A 17,827-nucleotide genomic window follows, 5' to 3' on the forward strand; every position below is an offset into this window, starting at 1 on the left:
GGAGTGTGTTCAGAGGTGAATCTGTGTGCAGATGTGTGTGAACACAAGAAAAATCAGGTAACCACCGGGTGGGGATGGGTCCGTGGGCACCTTTTTCAGTGAAACTGAGTGTGTGTGTGAGTGTGGGGGAGGTTATTTAGCTACAAGACAAGAGACATGGTGCCCTTTAGAGAGAGAGGGGGGTATTTGGGTCATGGGATATGATAGGAGAGAGAAAGAGGGGGTGGGGTATACTATTTTGGAAGATAGGGTAAGTTGCATGTGAGTTAGGGTGCATTATTGGTGAGTTATAATGCATTATTGGTGAGAGGTGGGGTAGCTTGAGGGGAGAGAGAAAGGAGAAAGGACAAGGGGAAGAGAGAGGGGGTTGACCTTTTGAGTGGAGGAGAGGAAAAGGGACACACGGCGGGGCAACAGTGAAGAAAAAGGAGGCAATGTGGGGATGGGCTACCCCGCAGGCATGAGGTGGTCTATTTTACCTTTCTTATATATTTACATAATCATACTTTATTTTTTTTCTTACTTTTTTCAATGCTTTTTATCACTCCCTCCCTAAGAGGGGGTTTTCATGGGGTGGGGACGAGAGAAAAGGGGTATGGGAGCTTGGCTTGTGAAAAGCCCCCATCATTAGCCCTCCCCTTTTGGCTAGAGTCATTCATGTCTCTAGCTCATCTGTTTGATCATTATCGTCGGAGGTGGTGGCTGATGGTGTGTTCTCATCTGGAATGTCAATTGGTGGAGCCTGGTCAAATCGAAGAAAATAAGGTTTAAGTCGCCAACCATTTACCCTGGTTTTATGAAGTTTTCCATCAGCCTCCATAAGCTGGTAGCTTCCATTGGCATACTTTTTCCTGACGATGAAAGGACCTTCCCATCGGAGTAGGAGTTTCTTATCCTTGCGCGTGTCGAAGCGATTGTCGTAGCGAAGCACCAACATTCCTTTCTTCAATTCTTTTTTCCGGAGATGCTCGTTAAAGCTAAGCCGTCTATGCTCTGCTTGTGCTGCATAATAATTTATTGCTTCTTCTCTGTCCAGCTGCAGTCTTTCCAAGTTGATGATGTGATCTCTCAAATGCATGTTGGGCTGTTGAAGTTGGCTTGCCATTACTCTGAGACTTTGTAGTTGCACTTCAATGGGCAAGATTGCTTCCTTACCAAATACTAGATGATACGGTGTGAATCCCAAGGATGTACGAAATGAAGTTTTGTAGGCCCATAAAGCTGGTAGTAGATACTTATCCCAGTCTCCAGGATGATTGTTTACCTGCTTGGTAATAATTTTAGAAACCATTCCATTTACCTTTTCAACTAGGCCATTACATTGAGGGTAATATGGTGAAGAGTGCCTCCTTGTAATGCCCAGTTTCTGCATTAATTCTCCTACCAAGTCTGCTCTGAAACCTGGCCCTCTATCAGAGATGATCTCTAAAGGTGTGCCAAACCTACAGCATATGTGCTCGTAGATAAATTTAGCTACCTCTACCGCTGTGATTCTAGTGGTGGCTGTAGCCTCTGCCCATCTAGTCATATAGTTGACCCCCATGATAATGTAGAATTTTCCTGAGTTGGCCCTAGGTAATGGCCCAATGGCATCGATACCCCATTTTTCAAATGGTCCATATGAGAGAATAGGTGTCTGTGGTTCAGGCATAAGTGACCTAGTGCCGGCCTTTTTACACAACTTACATGTTTTGCACCAGTGGTGTACATCACGGTTGAGGCTAGGCCATATGAAGTCTGCCTACAAGATTTTCCTACTTGTTATGTCTAGGGCAAAGTGACCACCACAAACCCCGTCGTGACAGCTAGCAATTACTCCCGTGATTTCGTGAGAGAGAGGGACCTTCCTGAGTATTTGGTCCTTACCCTTACAGTACAAACCGTCATTGATGAGTCGATACCTTGTGGCCTTCCGCGTCAGCCATTGCTTCTGTCCCTTTGTTAAATATGATGGGCATTCCCCTGTTTCCAAAAAATGCATGATGTTAGGCAAGGCATCACTTCCTTGAAATAGAGGGAGCTTTAGTTTTATTGCTCCAACCACCACTTCCTGTAGTCTTTCACTTGGTAGGGCATCTGCTTCTTGGTTTTGAGCCCTTGGGATATGGTGTATTTGAACTTCTTCAAACTTACCCAACAAGGTTTTTACACCACTTAAGTGATTTCTTAAACTAGGATTCTTGCATGTCCATGCTCCATTTACTTGCCTTACCAGAAGTAGAGCATCCCCAAATACATTAAGGCGTTGTACACCTTGCGAGACGCACCATTGTAGACCCTTGGTTAGTGCTGCATACTCAGCTTCATTGCTAGAATGTGAATCTAACAATTGGCCCAATGAAAATACCTTTGTCCCTTTGTCATCAAAGACCACTATGCCTGCAGCTGCTTTGTCGGACGCTCGCTTGTAGGCTCCATCAAAGTAGAGAGAGTATGCTCCTTCTACCATCGGTGGTACTGGAGGTAATCGGACTTCTCCTTCCTTAGATTGCTTCTCCTTCCTTTCAAAGACTTGGTAGGTCATGTGTCCCCCCAAACTTGCCCTTGTCTTGCTTTCTACCTGTACCGTGTAGTCAAACTCTTGCAGACGAACTAGCCATTTAGTAATTCTAGCAGACACATCCATGTGTTGTACAACATAGGGAAATATTTCATCCGTGGTTAGAATCACAAATTGCTTAGGCAGCAAATGTGACCTAAACTTTGTAGTTGCAAATCTAAGAGCTAGGACTAAGTGTTCCACATGGGTGAAACCTTTCTCTCCTGCTGTCATCATTCGACTAGAGAAGTAGATTGGCCTCATGAAAGATGTCGTCGTATCCTTTTGGAGTAGCACAGCCCCCAATGAGTCATCACCAACACTTGAGGTGACATAGAATTTTTCATCCCACTTAGGTGGTGAGATAGTTGGCAGAGTGGCTAAGACCTCCTTTACCTTGTTGTAGTGATGTTCGCTTTCCTCGTCCCAAGTGAAAGTTGATCTTTGAGTGAGTTGTTGCAATGATAGAACAAGTTGTGATAGTAGATGTATGAATCTACTTAAGTACCTCACCTTCTGTAGAAAAGAGACTAGTTGACGTGCGGTCATTGGTGAAGGTAGGGCTATGAGTGCGGACACCTTACTTGGGTCGGCGTTGATACCTTTTGAAATTTCATGGCCTAGTAGAATGACTTTACTCTCCCCAATGTGGCATTTATCCACATTTAATTGCCCACCTAGGCTCTGCAACCTGGCCAAACCTTCAGTTACCTTTTCTAAATGTGAAATACGGGAGCTATATATACAAAAATCATCAATGAACACTCTTATGGATGTTCCAAAGAACGGTTGAAAAACATATGTGACATATCTTTGGAATGCGGCAGGTGCATTTGTGAGACCAAATGGCATAACCCTGTATGCAAAACAACCCCATGGCGTGATAAAAGTGGTTTTTAGCTGATCTTCCAAGGCTACGCGTATTTGAAAGTATCCAGAATAACCATCACAGACGGTATAGCATTCAAAACCCGCTACTTCATTCAGAATTTCATCCAAGAAAGGGAGAGGAAAGTGGTCTCTCTTTGTAGCTGCATTTAGTGGTTTGTAGTCAACACAGACCCTCCACTTACCATTCTTTTTAGGCGTCACCACTACGGGTGACACCCATTCTGAGTTTTCTACAGGATAGATGAATCCCGCCTCCAGCAGTTTCCTTACCTCGGCCAAGAGTGCCTTTTCTTGTATGACCCCCAGTCGTCGTAGCTTTTGCACAACTGGTTTTACCCCTTCCTTCAGCTTAATATGATGTTCCACCACTGTAATGCCTGTGATTCTTTCATAGTTGTCAATGAACATGTTAGGAAATCCCATCAACATTTGCAAAAAACTATCTTTCTCCTCAAGTGTTAATTCCGTAGACAACATACCCTTCAACCTACTTCCTCTTAGGCAAGGTGATTTGCTCTCCTCTTCATTGGGTTGCCCTTTTGGTGATGGATCACCAGTTGTGCTTACCCTTTGTGGATCCTTCATAATGATACCCATCACATCAATGGAACTGTCACTTTCATCGGTGGATGTGGTCTCCTCCTTAGAACTGGAAGATTCGCTAGTGGTTTCATCTGCCGATGTTTCCAGATTCATTTTCTTCTGCTTGCCAATCCTCATGTCGTAGTAGATTGTCTCCCCTTTCTTACCGGTCATGCGTAGAAGGCCAGTACCCCAGTCCTGTTTTGCCTTCATGGCCATCAACCATGGCCTTCCCAAAATTAGTGGATAGCCCTCCCCCTTAGTAGGCATCACAAAAACATCTACCTCTACCTCAGTGTTGAAAGCTTTGATTTTCACGGAACTTACCACACCCACACACTTAACTTTTGCGTTGTTTGCCATCTTTGCCTTGCATGGAGAAGGCCTGTCAACCTCGAGCCCTAATCGAAGCATCATAGCTTCGCTCATTACACAGATTTGTGCACCTCCATCAATGTAGGTGTTTCCAACCCTCTTTCCTTTTATGTTTACGTCGACAATTGGAAGGATGTCATCCATGTTGCATCCCGAAATTGCTCCGGCTACCTTTGTTTTGGAGCGTCTTGTACTTACCATTTTAGACCATTGTCGCCTTACTTTTGGTGCAAGATGTAGCAGTTGTGGCCATGTAATCTTCTGTCCTTGCTCTGCCACATCCAATGTTAGATCATAGGGCTTAGAACTTTCCCCTAGCTGGAAGTCGGTGATGCCCAATTTCCGTCGTGGCCTGGATGGCCTCTTGCTAGTTTCTCCCTCATGCTTATCTCATCATCTGATTGTGTAGCTTTCTCCCTCCTAGCTCTTTTCACAGTCATGGCTTCAAGTGGTTCTAAAAAAGTTACCTTCTCCTTACCCTTGTCCCTCTCCTTTGCTCTGGGTGGATCCACTACTATGGCTTTTCCTTTCTCTTCTAGCCTTATGATGTTTACAGGGCGATCAGGTGGTGGGGCTGGTGGAAGAGGTGGGATGGATGCTTGTAGTGGTGTCTGGGGTGGACGTAGAATTTGTGTTGGTAGGGGTGGTGCTCGGGGTGGGGGTGTTCTTTCTCTAGGGGGTGACAATTGGTTCCTCCTACCTCCTCTATTATAGTTTTGTCGTGGTTTGGGACAGTAGTACATACCGTGACCGTCTTCTCCGCAGTTGTAGCAATGATACTCCCTGTTTTGTCGTCGTGCTCTTCCAGGGTCTTGATCTCTTTCTTGACTCCTCCCTTGTTGTATTAAGTGGACAGACAAATTCTGCAGTTGGTCAGTAATATGGGCCAACATATCTTGTTGGTCATCTCTTACCCCAAGAGCCGGTGGTGGTGGTGGAATGGTGGTTGTCGTAGTTGCTGGTCGACGCGATGTTTCTGATTCTGTTGACTCGGTTTCTTTGGCTTTCATTCGCAGCTTCTTGTCTTTAAGGCGAGCAATCTCAACGGCTAACTCGTACGTAGCCGGGAATCTACCTTTCACCTTCTCCTTGAGAAGCGGCCATAAGCCATGCGTGAACCGATCTTTTTTTAGGAAATCGGGTGCAGCTTCCCCCCTAGCCAGTGACTCAACCCACCGTTCCCACAAATCCACAAATTTGGACTCATAGGTGGCATATTCTAAAAGACCCTCCTGCTTCAAGTCTCTCAACTTGTCCCACAACTTTTCTGAAGTGGTACCTCCCCCAAAGCGCCTCTTAAAAGCGGTTTTTAAGGGTTCCCAGTCATCCTTGGTTGCTTGTGGAAGTGCATTGTACCATGATCTAGCTTCTAGCTTCATGAGATGCTTAAAGATTCTAACCCGGGATTCATCCGTATCTTTGTTGCTCACTACACATGCTACTTCAAAGTCATCTAGGAAGTCTGTTACCAAATCCTCCCCCTTCTTTCCTTTAAATGTTGGAAATGCTACACTTGCCATGATTACTGAGAGAGAGCTAGAAAGACACACTGCTTAACTTGCAAAAGTTTTTTTCTTCTTTACAAGGAGGCGTGTATACCCTCTTATACTAGGACATTAAAACTTCAAACGGTACATTACCTTGTACCAAAGGTAAGACAAATGGTTGATCTGATGCCAGAACCTCCAAAAACCGCTCCCCACCCGGCATGGTGTGAATGACGTGCTGGTAGTGAGCCTTCAAATCCAGTATTACCTTGATTGAGCGTACACGTGTTGGTATGTGTGATCTGTCTTGAGGTAGGTTGTACTGATTCATGTGAAGCTTAGAGGTGCTTAGTCAGTGTCCAAGCTTGTGGGAGAGGGTGGTGTTCTTTCCTGAAACAAACTCAGTAGATCCCTAGTTTCTCTAGTGAGAGTGTGAGCCAATGCTTCCGTTATTTGTGCTGCAGCATCAGGTGCGACTTGAAAACTGATGTGGTGATTACCTCGGTGACTTGAGTTACCCGATTCTCAAAGTAGAATAGTGTTGATTCTCTATTTTGTAGAGCTCCTTCCATTTTGTTGTTGTGGGTTGGTTGTAGGTTGCGGACATGGTTTCGACCTTCTCCTTCTTCTTCTTGGCACTTGGCCTATGTATATCCACTGGGTTTGGCATGTTGGTTGACTCTCCCACTGCAAATCGATTACCGTTATGCCTGGCACTCGAGCTTCGATGGAGATGCGGAGTTCGTCTAGTTGTGCTTGGAGCTCTTCTTCTTCTGTCGTCCAATTAGCAAATCCTGCTAGCCATTCATCCATTCACAATAGTTTAGGGGTTTCAGTCTTGTAAACTGAAGGGTTTCATGAAAAGATCCTCAGTGGGGGCACCAAATGACGGGAGCAAAGCGAACCCCGAACCCCGACGGCCTCTAAAACACCGGGGACCGAATGGCGCGCCTCGAGCCTGTCATGGTAAAGCAAACAGGGGGCACCACCTAGCTTCAGCGGCTAGGACGCAAACAACACACCACCATAACAAAGTTTTCATCCAAGAGAGATGGATGCTTGGGAGTAATGATGAAAAGAAAAGGGAATGAGATCAAGTGAGAGAGAGAGAGAGAGAGAGAGAGAGAGTGAGGGAGGGGGTATAGCGGCTTAGTACTTAGGCATCACAAAAGGATGGCGAATCCGCACACCCTTCACATATACACAAGCTCACTCCAAAACACAAGACTAGGTGGCAATTCCGCACACCTCACATGGGCAAAACATTGCAAGAAAACATACTCACAAAACCTCAAGCTTTATTTAGAGAATTAGGCGATGAAATGGGGAGCATAGGGTAGGGGAATGAGAAGGGAGAGAGTGGTAGAGCACATGGCGGATAGGTGGGAGTTGATGGTGAAGACTCGCACGAAGATTATGGCCATCATCCTTCATTTAGTTGCCCTTCATCTTCCATAGCCAAGGGTGTAGAGGTCATGCTCAAGACAAGCATGGTGATTGCGGTGATGGTGATGGTGTGGGTGTGTGTGTGTGCACTAGGCACACACAGTGCATAGTGTGTTCTTTGGTGATGTTGTGTGTTTTTGTGTGATGGTGACCCCTCTTTATATAGGGGAGGAGGGGGGAGAAATTCTAAAATTTAGAAATGAAGAAATCATTATCTACATAGGCCATGTGACTGTGGGCCCCACTTGTCTAGCTGTGTGTATATGTGCCAGAACAGCAGTCTCATGAGAGAGAGACTAAGAGAAAGAGATGGGTTGATGAAAAAAAGTGAGAGGTGACATGGAGAATAAAGTAATTACAAGAGGGGAGAGAGGGGAGTGTGTTCAGAGGTGAATCTGTGTGCAGATGTGTGTGAACACAAGAAAAATCAGGTAACCACCGGGTGGGGATGGGTCTGTGGGCACCTTTTTCAGTGAAACTGAGTGTGTGTGAGTGTGGGGGAGGTTATTTAGCTACAAGACAAGAGACATGGCGCCCTTTAGAGAGAGAGGGGCAAACAAAACGTATTCTTGTTTCTTGGGATGTAGTGTTTGTGGAAGATTCTGTTCAGCCCTTGCTGTCATGTACTAGAGACAATAATGTTAGCTCACAGGACATTTATGACACTTTGTTACCTCTTCTCAATGGTGGAAATACGAATGTAATTTCCAATGAGGCAAATGTACAGCCTATGGGGGTTTTTGAAAATGTTTTAGATCAGCCTATTATTGATGCAGATGTACATGATGTACTTGATGAGGAAAGGGCTGAAACTGAGCAGGCTAGAGGTATGCCAAAATGGCTGGTGCACACTTTGTGTGACAGTAAATTGGATGCACCTTTTTCTAGTCGTACTCGTTCAGGCTCTCGCCATGCATCTTATGCATCAGATTGTTATGCTTTGGCTGTGTCTAGCTTACACGATGTTGAGGAGCCTCTGTCTTTTGATGAAGCACAGAATTCAGAAAATTGGGTGGCTGCCATGCAATTAGAATATGATGCACTTATAGAAAATGACACATAAACTTTATGCGATTTTACTCCTGGAAAAAAGGCCATTGGTACGAAGTGGGTTTACAAGTTGAAACGCAAGCCGGATGGTGAGATCGATCGCCATAAGGCTCGACTTGTTGCAAAGGGTTATGCACAACAAAAAGGCATAGATTATGAAGAGGCTTTTGCTCCCACTTGTCGTATGACTACTGTGCGTTTTCTATGTGCATTGGCAGCTCATTTTGGTTGGGATGTACATCAATCAGACATTGTTACTACTTTCTTGAATGGTGACATATTTGAGGAAGTTCATGTAACGCAGCCTCGCTGTTTTGTTATAAAAGGACAAGAGGACAAAGTGGGCAAATGTAACAAGGCTTTGTATGGGTTGAAGCAATCTCCTCGTGCTTGGTATGAGAAAGCTGACACTCATTTGGTCAAACAAGGCTTTCATAACAGTCCAACAGAAAGCACATTGTACGTAAAGTGTGAGCGTGATGTATATCTCATCGTGGTTCTTTATGTTGATGATTTGCTGATCACTGGACCAAATGAGAGACATATGGCTGAATTTAAGGCTGATTTGAATGCTACTTTCAAGATGAAAGATTTGGGGCTGTTGCATCATTACTTGGGTATACAGTTTAAGCAGTGTGATGGTGGTATTGCCTTGTGTCAGAAAAGTTACATAGAGACATTGCTATGTAAGTTTGGACTTGAGGATTGCAAACCTATTGCCACTCCCATGGAAACATGTTTGAAGTTGAGTCTACATGATGCTGGCGATCGTGCTGATGTCACTCTTTACCAAACTGCTGTTGGCTGCCTCATTTATGTATGCAACACGAGGCCGGATATTCAGTTTGCAGTATCACAGGTCAGCAGATTTATGCATAGCCCAGGGTCTAAGCATTGGCAGGCTGTCAAGAGGATTTTCCACTACCTTAGTGGCACTTTACATCTTGGCTTGTTTTATCCCAAGGGGGGATCATTGCCGCCAGACTTACATGATTTTTCGGACTCAGATTGGGCTGGTTGTTTTGACACGTGAGTGTCCACAAGTGGTTTTTGTTTCATGCTTGGCAGTTCATGTATATCATGGTTGAGCAAGAAGCAACCTACTATGGCCACTTCGAGTTGTGAGGCTGAGTACAGGGCAGTCTTCACAGCTACGGTTGAGTGTGTATGGCTCAGACACCTTATGGATGATTTGGGTGTTGGACAGGACACCGCCAACACTATCTACAGTGACAGTCAGAGCGCATTGGCAGTTGCGAGGAACCCAGTTTTTCATGCTCGCACAAAGCACATTGAGGTGCATTACCACTATGTCAGGGAGAGGCTCTCAGCAGGAGAGATCAGCTTGGCTTATGTGCCAACACAGAACAACCTTGCAGATCTTTTCACAAAGGCATTGTCTCGTGAGAACCTTGAAGCTTTCCGCAAAGCTTTGGGCTTACTCCCCTTTGTGGACTGATCCTATCATCAGGGCATGGCACTTCCCTTTACTCATGTGCCAGCTCTCGTTCACCGCATCACTCCAGGGGGGATTTGTTACCATATACATGTGGTAGTGATGTGTGTGAACACACTAGGACCGCCGGGGCATTTTTTCCCTCTTTAGGAGGTTTTTTCCCCCGTGCATTGTATATACGCCCATCACTCTAGGGCTATCTATCTTTCGAAAAGCACACTAAGTAACACACTCTCTATTGTGTGCCTTGAGCTTCCTTCGTCTTCTCCAAGCTGTGTGTGTTTCTCTGCAACCCTAATTCCAACAGTAAATTGCTATACTAAGCTCTAACTAAGGTGTACGTGTCCGAGTAGTTGCCATATTTAGCAGCCCTCGATGTCTGAAAATGCATTTTTTTCAAATTTGGGTTACAAGTGCAGTTTGTCAAGACGGTCAAAACTAGACGAGTCGGGTGACCAAAAACTTACTATTTTAGAAAATATTTCACAAAAATTATTTTAATTCATTTTTGAAAGCTCTATAAGATTCTAAACATCATGTCACTGACATAATTTGGAAAACTGCTAAAAATAGTAACTTTTTCCATTATGTTTATTCCATGGTACAATGGTGCTCTTTTTGGTCGGGGTCAGAGATCTTACAACCTCCCCAACGTGAAAAATTTGAGTTGTCCTCATCTCCAGAATTTATTAGGATAATCCTTTATGAGCGTTGGTTCGCCCTCCCAAGTAGCGTCTTCTTCAGGATAATCTTTCCACTTCACAAGGTGCTCGATAATTGTCCTCTTTCGTAGCTTTCTTTCTCTTGATTCAAGGACATAATCAGGTTGAAGTTTGAGAACTCCTTGTGCTGGCATAACTATCTGATCTGAGTCCAAGAGTTGATCGGGGTTAGGAATGTAGAGTTTGCGTAGGTTGACGTGAAATACATCGTGAACCTTTACGTTTGCGGGTAACTTAAGCTTGTAGGCCTTGTCACTCATGTTGGACGGATATGCCGCGATGGATGTCTGCATAGCAAGAACTCACCTAACATATAATGTCAACTGAGGACGGAGCTCGACCCGTAGGCGCGTGGAAGCAAGCAAAGGGTGTCAACCTCTACTCGATCGACTAATGATTACTTCCTAAAGAGATATCAAATCTACATGCCATCGGTTCTGTGAATGTGAGAGTCTCCTATGATGCTACCGCAAGCCAAAAGACTATTAGACGTTCTCGAAACGTTACAAAATTTGAGGGATATCCTATCAACACCAATAGGCTCCTCTCCCTAAAACCTACCCAATACACTCCGTGCAGAAAACGCGTAGGATGTCTGGCCGGTTTTTGCAGGTCTACGCTTTCGAAAACTAAAGTGCCTAATGTGTAGCTCTACTCGCTTTGATCGCGTGGATATGCTGAAATGCAAAAATGGACAACAGTTACTCACCGGAACTCCAAAAGTAGCTCGCGGATGAATCTGCCAAAACACAGATGAACGCGCGTGATGTAAGCATCAACGCGTAGCTCTCCTTGTGGGCAACACATTGCTGCTCTCTGTTTGCGATTCGGACCACGTAGCTCCTGTAGCACACACACACACACTCTCACTGTCTCGCAGTCTCCCAACGACACAGAAGATCAGATTATTAGAAGTCCCTTTACAAAGGTTTAGGTTTTGGCTTATATACTAAGCCTTAGAAAACCTAATGTCCGACCAAAATGACCTTATTTGTCCCTAGGCTTCTATAGAGCTTAATTACAACACCCGGAGATGGATTTGCTCATCCAACAAGCATCTGAGGCCTAAATACAATTGCCGACTTAAGATATGAAGTTCCCGTAAACATTGCAAAAGTGGCTGTAATGGCTCAAAATAATAATAACGGGATATTCGATGATGTCCATGAGCTTGTATCTTCACATTACAACATCCATCTTCATCACTTCATCAGCATCTTTATTTGGAATCTTTAGAGAATCTTTGAGGGATCTTTATGGAATCTTTGTGGAAGCGTTGTTGAAAGGTTGACATTTCAACACTCTCCCTCTCCGAAGTCTTGTCGTCCTTGACAAGACCCTATGTCTGCAGTGGCCTTGACGAGTGCTTCATGTTTTGGTGTTGGTTGAAGCTTTTTTTGTTGCATTTGCTTCTACCAGATGCTTTGTATGTTGTAGAGTTACCTTTTTCTTGTACATGTAGTGTAGTTGAAGCCATAGCTCTCCCCCTCCGATTGGTTGTTGTAGCGTGAATAAGTCGAGTGAGGTTTGTTGTTGCAGCAAGTCATTATCTTGGCAGCTTTGTATTGTTTGTTCTTTGGGTGTCATCCTGCATGTGTACCTGGAATCCTGAAGCCTTTTTGAATTTTTTCTGGGTCGTTCCCCTTTTATCTTCTAGTTGATGAGCATGTAGTTGTTTGGGGATGTCGTTGGTCTGCTTTTCTATGTTTTTATAAGAAAAATAAAATAGTAAAAATAAAATGTGGCGTATATTACAAAATGAAGGTCTTGGATACCTGGATAGGACTAAAGGGAAAAACCCAATGGGAAAAAATGCCTTTATTCACAATTAAATGTGAGGCTATATGTACTTATGTTTGATGTAACCGAGTTTTGTTGAGTTAAATTACTTATGGCCATATGGCTACTATTATTGACTTGATATACATTGGATAAGTGTTAGTAGCTTGAAGTTAGAGTCGTTGTTGTTGAGCAAATGCTTATGAAACCTGTTACCGCTTCATCATCGTCATTTTGTTGTGTAAGTGCATGGGTGGAACACAAATCGTGTCAAAGGCAAATGTCCAATGAGGGGACATTATATATGCTTGCATAGATAGATGCATGGGAAACAATATGCGGTGCGAGAGGAGTTTGAATGGGTGCTTCCATGAGTGAACATAGCTAGAGAAGCAAAAATATATTTGACTTCAAGAGCTGCTTTTGTCGATGAGGTTTTTTCCACTCTCCTCACTGTGTTCATGTGCATGAGTGTTTTCTGGACTACTCTACCACTCCACCATTTAAAATAGTAGACTTCGACTCTTATGCTCACCTATTCCAGCATGAGCGACATGACTTTATTTATGCTCAACTCTCCAGCTTGAGATTATATCTATTAGCTAGACTCATAGACCACAAAAAATATTAAGCATGAAGCTTGGGTTTGACACTTGCTCATTTAGTGGCTCATCTGTCCGACTCTTGACTCTTATGCCATGATTTTTATGGCGACTTGACTTACTCTCGGGAGCTTTCGACCAAGAATAGGTTTTGAATTCAAAACTCCCATCCTCAAAGAGAGGATTTGTAAAGGACCATACTGGCAATATTGGTTTCTTTTGCCATACCTAGGTGACCTTGGTTGTCAAAATTTCTTTTTGTTGTTGTTGGTCCCTTGGTTGAGAAGATTGGCTCGCTCCATTCTCCGTAACACTTTGTCTATCATGTCTTGACATTTCTTGAGAGCTAGAGATGACTTCAATCTTCTTCGTTATGTGTTGTTCTTTTGGCACCCATTTGTATCTGCATCGTGTGATTAGCGTGTCTTTGCAGATATCCTTTGCCTTGATTGTGACATTGTCCTTGATTTTGCCTTTCGTGAAATTGCGATTATTTTCAAGCTGAAGTCGCTTGCTTGAAGAATGTTTACCTGGCATTTTTGGTAGCCAGATTCTCCGATTTCCTTGATAGTAACCTTGTGCTTGAAGAATTGTAGATGGCACTTCCCATGATATTTTTGATGTCGTATTGAGATGTACAAGAGTGCCATTTTTGGGATTATTTATCGATGAATTTTTAAGTTGGTATGAAGGCCAGCTGGATTTGAAATTTCCTGCGTATCTTTGGCGAGCCTTGTTGGTTGGTCTCCTTTGGCGATATAAATATGAGCTTTGTTGCTTTTGGGGATACTTTTTGAAACCTTTATCCACCGCATAGGCCGAGGTCTATGGTTTTGGTAACCAAAGTTTCTTTTGACCCTCATAATAGCCTTGCTCTGCTAAGCTGTAGTGGGAGGCTATCCATCCCATGTGTTTACCTTTCGTCAATTGGCTAGGATCATTTATCCATATTGGATCCTTGAACTTTATTTCTTCTGCATTAATGTAGACCTTTGAAAACCTTTGGCGGTTGTGATCTCGCAGTGTAGGGTATTTCGGTTGAAAGGTTTTCTTTGGAGTCTTCCTTTCATGTGGAAGCATGTGGTCAGTTGATATAGAAGCTCTATCTTGAACTTTTTTGGGTTGGATTGAAGACTCTGATTTAAGGGGCTGCTTCTATTGGTAGGAAATTTGTGGGCTCATTTTGGCTTTGCCTTTGTCGGAAGCCGATAATCTTGGAGCAGTAGTAGGCTGGATTTTGTGAGAGCTAGTCGTGATGACCATTGTTGAAAATTCAGGTTCTTCTATCAATGTTTTTGCCCAGTGCTTGGACAAAATCAAATGTGTACTCATTTTGGAGGAATCCACCACTAGGAATTTGTCTTTGATTACCTTTGACCGTAGTGTAAGGGTAGCTTTTGCAATCCCTAAACTTGTGGCAGCTGTTACATGTGATATAGGAACCTGTACCTGAATTTCATACAGTTCTGGCTTATCTAGAAGTAACCACAGCCCATAAGACATGACATTAGTCGTGGCAGTGCAATCTATCTCTGCTGTAAAATTGAATTTCAGTTTCTCATACACATCCAACAAGAATTTAATCTTCTTGTTGGCTGCCAAGTAGCTGATGTCCTTGTTTCTTTTGGTACTTTTCTTAGACTTTTGTGCCTTGAAGGATTTGTCATCCTCTTGTATGTTGAACTTCTTTGTCATTTGACTGGTTGTAGCATGTCCCAAGTGCTTACTATCTTCTGTTGTATAGCTGCTTGTTGGTGTTCATTGCTAGTTTCTGACTGTGACGCCTTGATTCTTGATTACAGAAGCTCTCTGTCACTATTTACTTCTTCTAGCACTTGAAGGTAATTCAATGGTGACTTTTCTTCTTGGAAATGTTTTGAAGCTTGTGTAGCAGAATGTTGAGGTTGACTCTCTTTTTTTGATGCAATGGTCGCCGTGGCCTTTGGTTTCCATTGTTCCATGGGTTTTTGTAGAGTCTCTTCTCGAAAATATTCATTCATATCCTATATTGCTTGTCGTTGGTAGTCAATCTTGGACTCAGTCATTTCCTGTTCTTCTGTGCATTCTATGTCTTTAGTTACATCTTCTTTTAGCTTCTCATACTCTTTGATTTGTTCAATCACCAATGAAGAGTCCACAGTAGAGAATTTATTTGGTAGACTTTCAGCTTCATCCATTGATTCTATTTGCATGTCTTCCACCTGTGACGTGGCACTAAGATTTTTTGTTACCTCTGCCACCTTTGCTTGTGTTGGCTGACGATCGTCAGCATCTTGGCTTCTTTTGCTCTCGAACCTTGAACTGCGAGCTTCATCTTCATCACCTTGTGGATGCTTTGACTTGCCTCACTGAGGTTCCTTAAATGATCTTGAATTAGCTGATACAATTTATCTTTTTTGAAAGCTTGATTCTCTATGATAATGTCGTTGGCACCCTTGACTTCAAGCAACTGTGTCTTGAGCCTATCTTTTGTGCTCTGTGACAAGATCTGCTTCTTTTCTGGAGATCTTGTTGGGGATTCTTTCTTCCGTTCCCTTGTTTTGTCACTGTCTGAACTTTTCTTTTGGCTTGTTGCTTCTTCTTTTCCATGTAGAGCTTTGCTGGGTAGTCCTTCACTAAATGAACAATGGCACATTGGCCACAATATGTTGTTATCTCAACATGTGCGCCCTTTGGACAAGGCAACTCTTCTTTTCCTGTGGTATCTAGATACAGATATGACCTTTTCTTTGCATGCATGAACCTGTAGATTACGACTGACTTAGGTGTATCCACTGGCTTCGTCTCTTTATCCTTCATCGTCTTGTCCTTGAGAAGCTGAAAATAGCTTCCATTATTGCTTGCATACAAGATCAATCACTATCCATGCTTTCTAGCACTTGTAATGCTAATTCTTCCATCAGTATATGGTCTTTGATGCGGGGCTTCTGCATAGCCTTAGGGCTATGTTTCCGAGTTGATTTTGGCGAGTTCTGCATCGAGGGAGAAGATCGAACCGAATTTTTGTTTTCCATTTCCCTTTATGGTGCTTTTGGACGGGGTCCAATGTGACTTACAGGTTGCCCACAATTGCTAAAATCATCCATATTTTTCACATCGGCTATTTCATAGTGCCTATCGTATTTGTCCACCACAATGACATCTTGACCTGACCTTCTACATTGGGCATTGTGAATTTCCATTGGTCTCTCCTCCGGCTCGGCATCTTCCAATGCTTCTTGAAATTCCACTTGGGCTCCTGAAAAGGACACTGCTTCTTGTAAAGTTGGACTTCTTAATCCCACTCTTGAAGATATAGGGTCTCTTTGTTGAGTTTGAACTCCCCCCATCCAAGAGGGTTTCATATCTGATGTTGGCATCTATTCAATGCCTGATGATATGACTTGTTGTGCTCTGTTAAGTAGCTCTTGAGACTGAGCTAGTTCTTTTTGAAGTTGTGCTATCTTCATAGCTGGTACTTCCAACGTATTCCCTGTTTGTGCAATTTGGTGTGTTTGAGCTTTGTCTTGTGCTGGTGCGGTGCACGAGACTTGTGCCGTGTCTTTCCATGTGGTGTCTTGTGTTGTGCCTTGTTGTGTGTCATGTGGTGTGTCACTCATTTGTGTAGTGACAGCTGTAGGTGTCAATTCTTCCAGGTGCATATTTAGAGGTAAACCCATGATGAGATGGTATACATTACCACCTTTAGACATGTAGTCTTCTCCTCTTGAGCCAAACACTTCTGCTATAAAGTAATGATTTTTTTCTACAGGAACTTCCTGAATTATGACAGCCCTGTAGTATTGACCGTCTTCGTCTCCATAGAGGGTACCAATTTTCCGTTTTCCATCTTGTGCTTTGTACAGAAAAATACTTTGAGGATATGCGTAGAGTTCTGTAAGTTGATCCTTGTACAACATTTCTATCTCATTGTCGATGTATTTTCCGTGCCTCATGTAAATTGATCCCAGACAGTCTTCCATGAAATCTGGATGTGGGTGTAGTACATTCTTCACTGTTTCAACTTCCACATATTGAGATGTCCTAGTTTCCTCTATATCTTTCTTTGTCTTGATGTACAAATTTCGATTGTCATCCTCATAGCATGGCAGTCTTTTGTAGTATCCAATCAGATAGATCCAAATTTTCTCTCTTGTAATTTCTGTGGATGTACTTGAAGCTTCTTCCTGACTGGTCTAATTCCTTTGAGACGCCATTGCTTTTGTCTTGACTCCCTTGTTGTACCTGTTCAGTGATAGCTCTAATTGCTTGCCTCAATGCTAATAAAAATTATTAGCACCCTTGTGTTGGTATTTTTCACTTGAAGTCCTTCAGCTTTTGTGGATTCCCTAATCTCTGAGTTTTCTGAACTGGGATTTGCTTGAACTTCTTGAACTTCTTAGCTCCCTTGCTTGCCAGGGTTGATATTGTCTTGTCTGGCTGCTTGCTTTTCCTAGAGCTTTTTAGCAGGCCTCGATCTAGGGGAAGCATTGTGATAAGTTATGCAACTTACCACTATACTGCAACGACTGCTCCCTTCATAGCGATTCTTGAGTCGAGCTAACCTGTGTTCACTTTAGCACACAATCTGCAAAATTCTATTTAGCTAGCAAACTTTTTCACAATGAATGCAAAAATCCTTGATGTACCTTTGACGGCCACACTTGTTCCTTGAGCTCGGAAGTGACTTTCAAGTTCGCTTTTAGCTGAACTAAACTTAAGCTAGCACAAGAGAATTATGCACAAGTCGCAGTGATTTGCTAGCAAAAATCTTGTGTTAAAGTTCTCCAAAACTTGCGACTGTTGTTGCAAAATCCAGAGTCCTTGTGTATGGTCTTACTGCTACCAGATTTGTGTATGGACGCTCAAATTTTACACTAGGCCGTAGTTAACTTTTACACCTTCCCGCGGGTGACCAA

Source organism: Adiantum capillus-veneris, chromosome 1 (assembly GCF_014529385.1).
Source record: "Adiantum capillus-veneris isolate H3 chromosome 1, ASM1452938v2, whole genome shotgun sequence".
Classification (NCBI taxonomy): Eukaryota; Viridiplantae; Streptophyta; class Polypodiopsida; order Polypodiales; family Pteridaceae; genus Adiantum; species Adiantum capillus-veneris.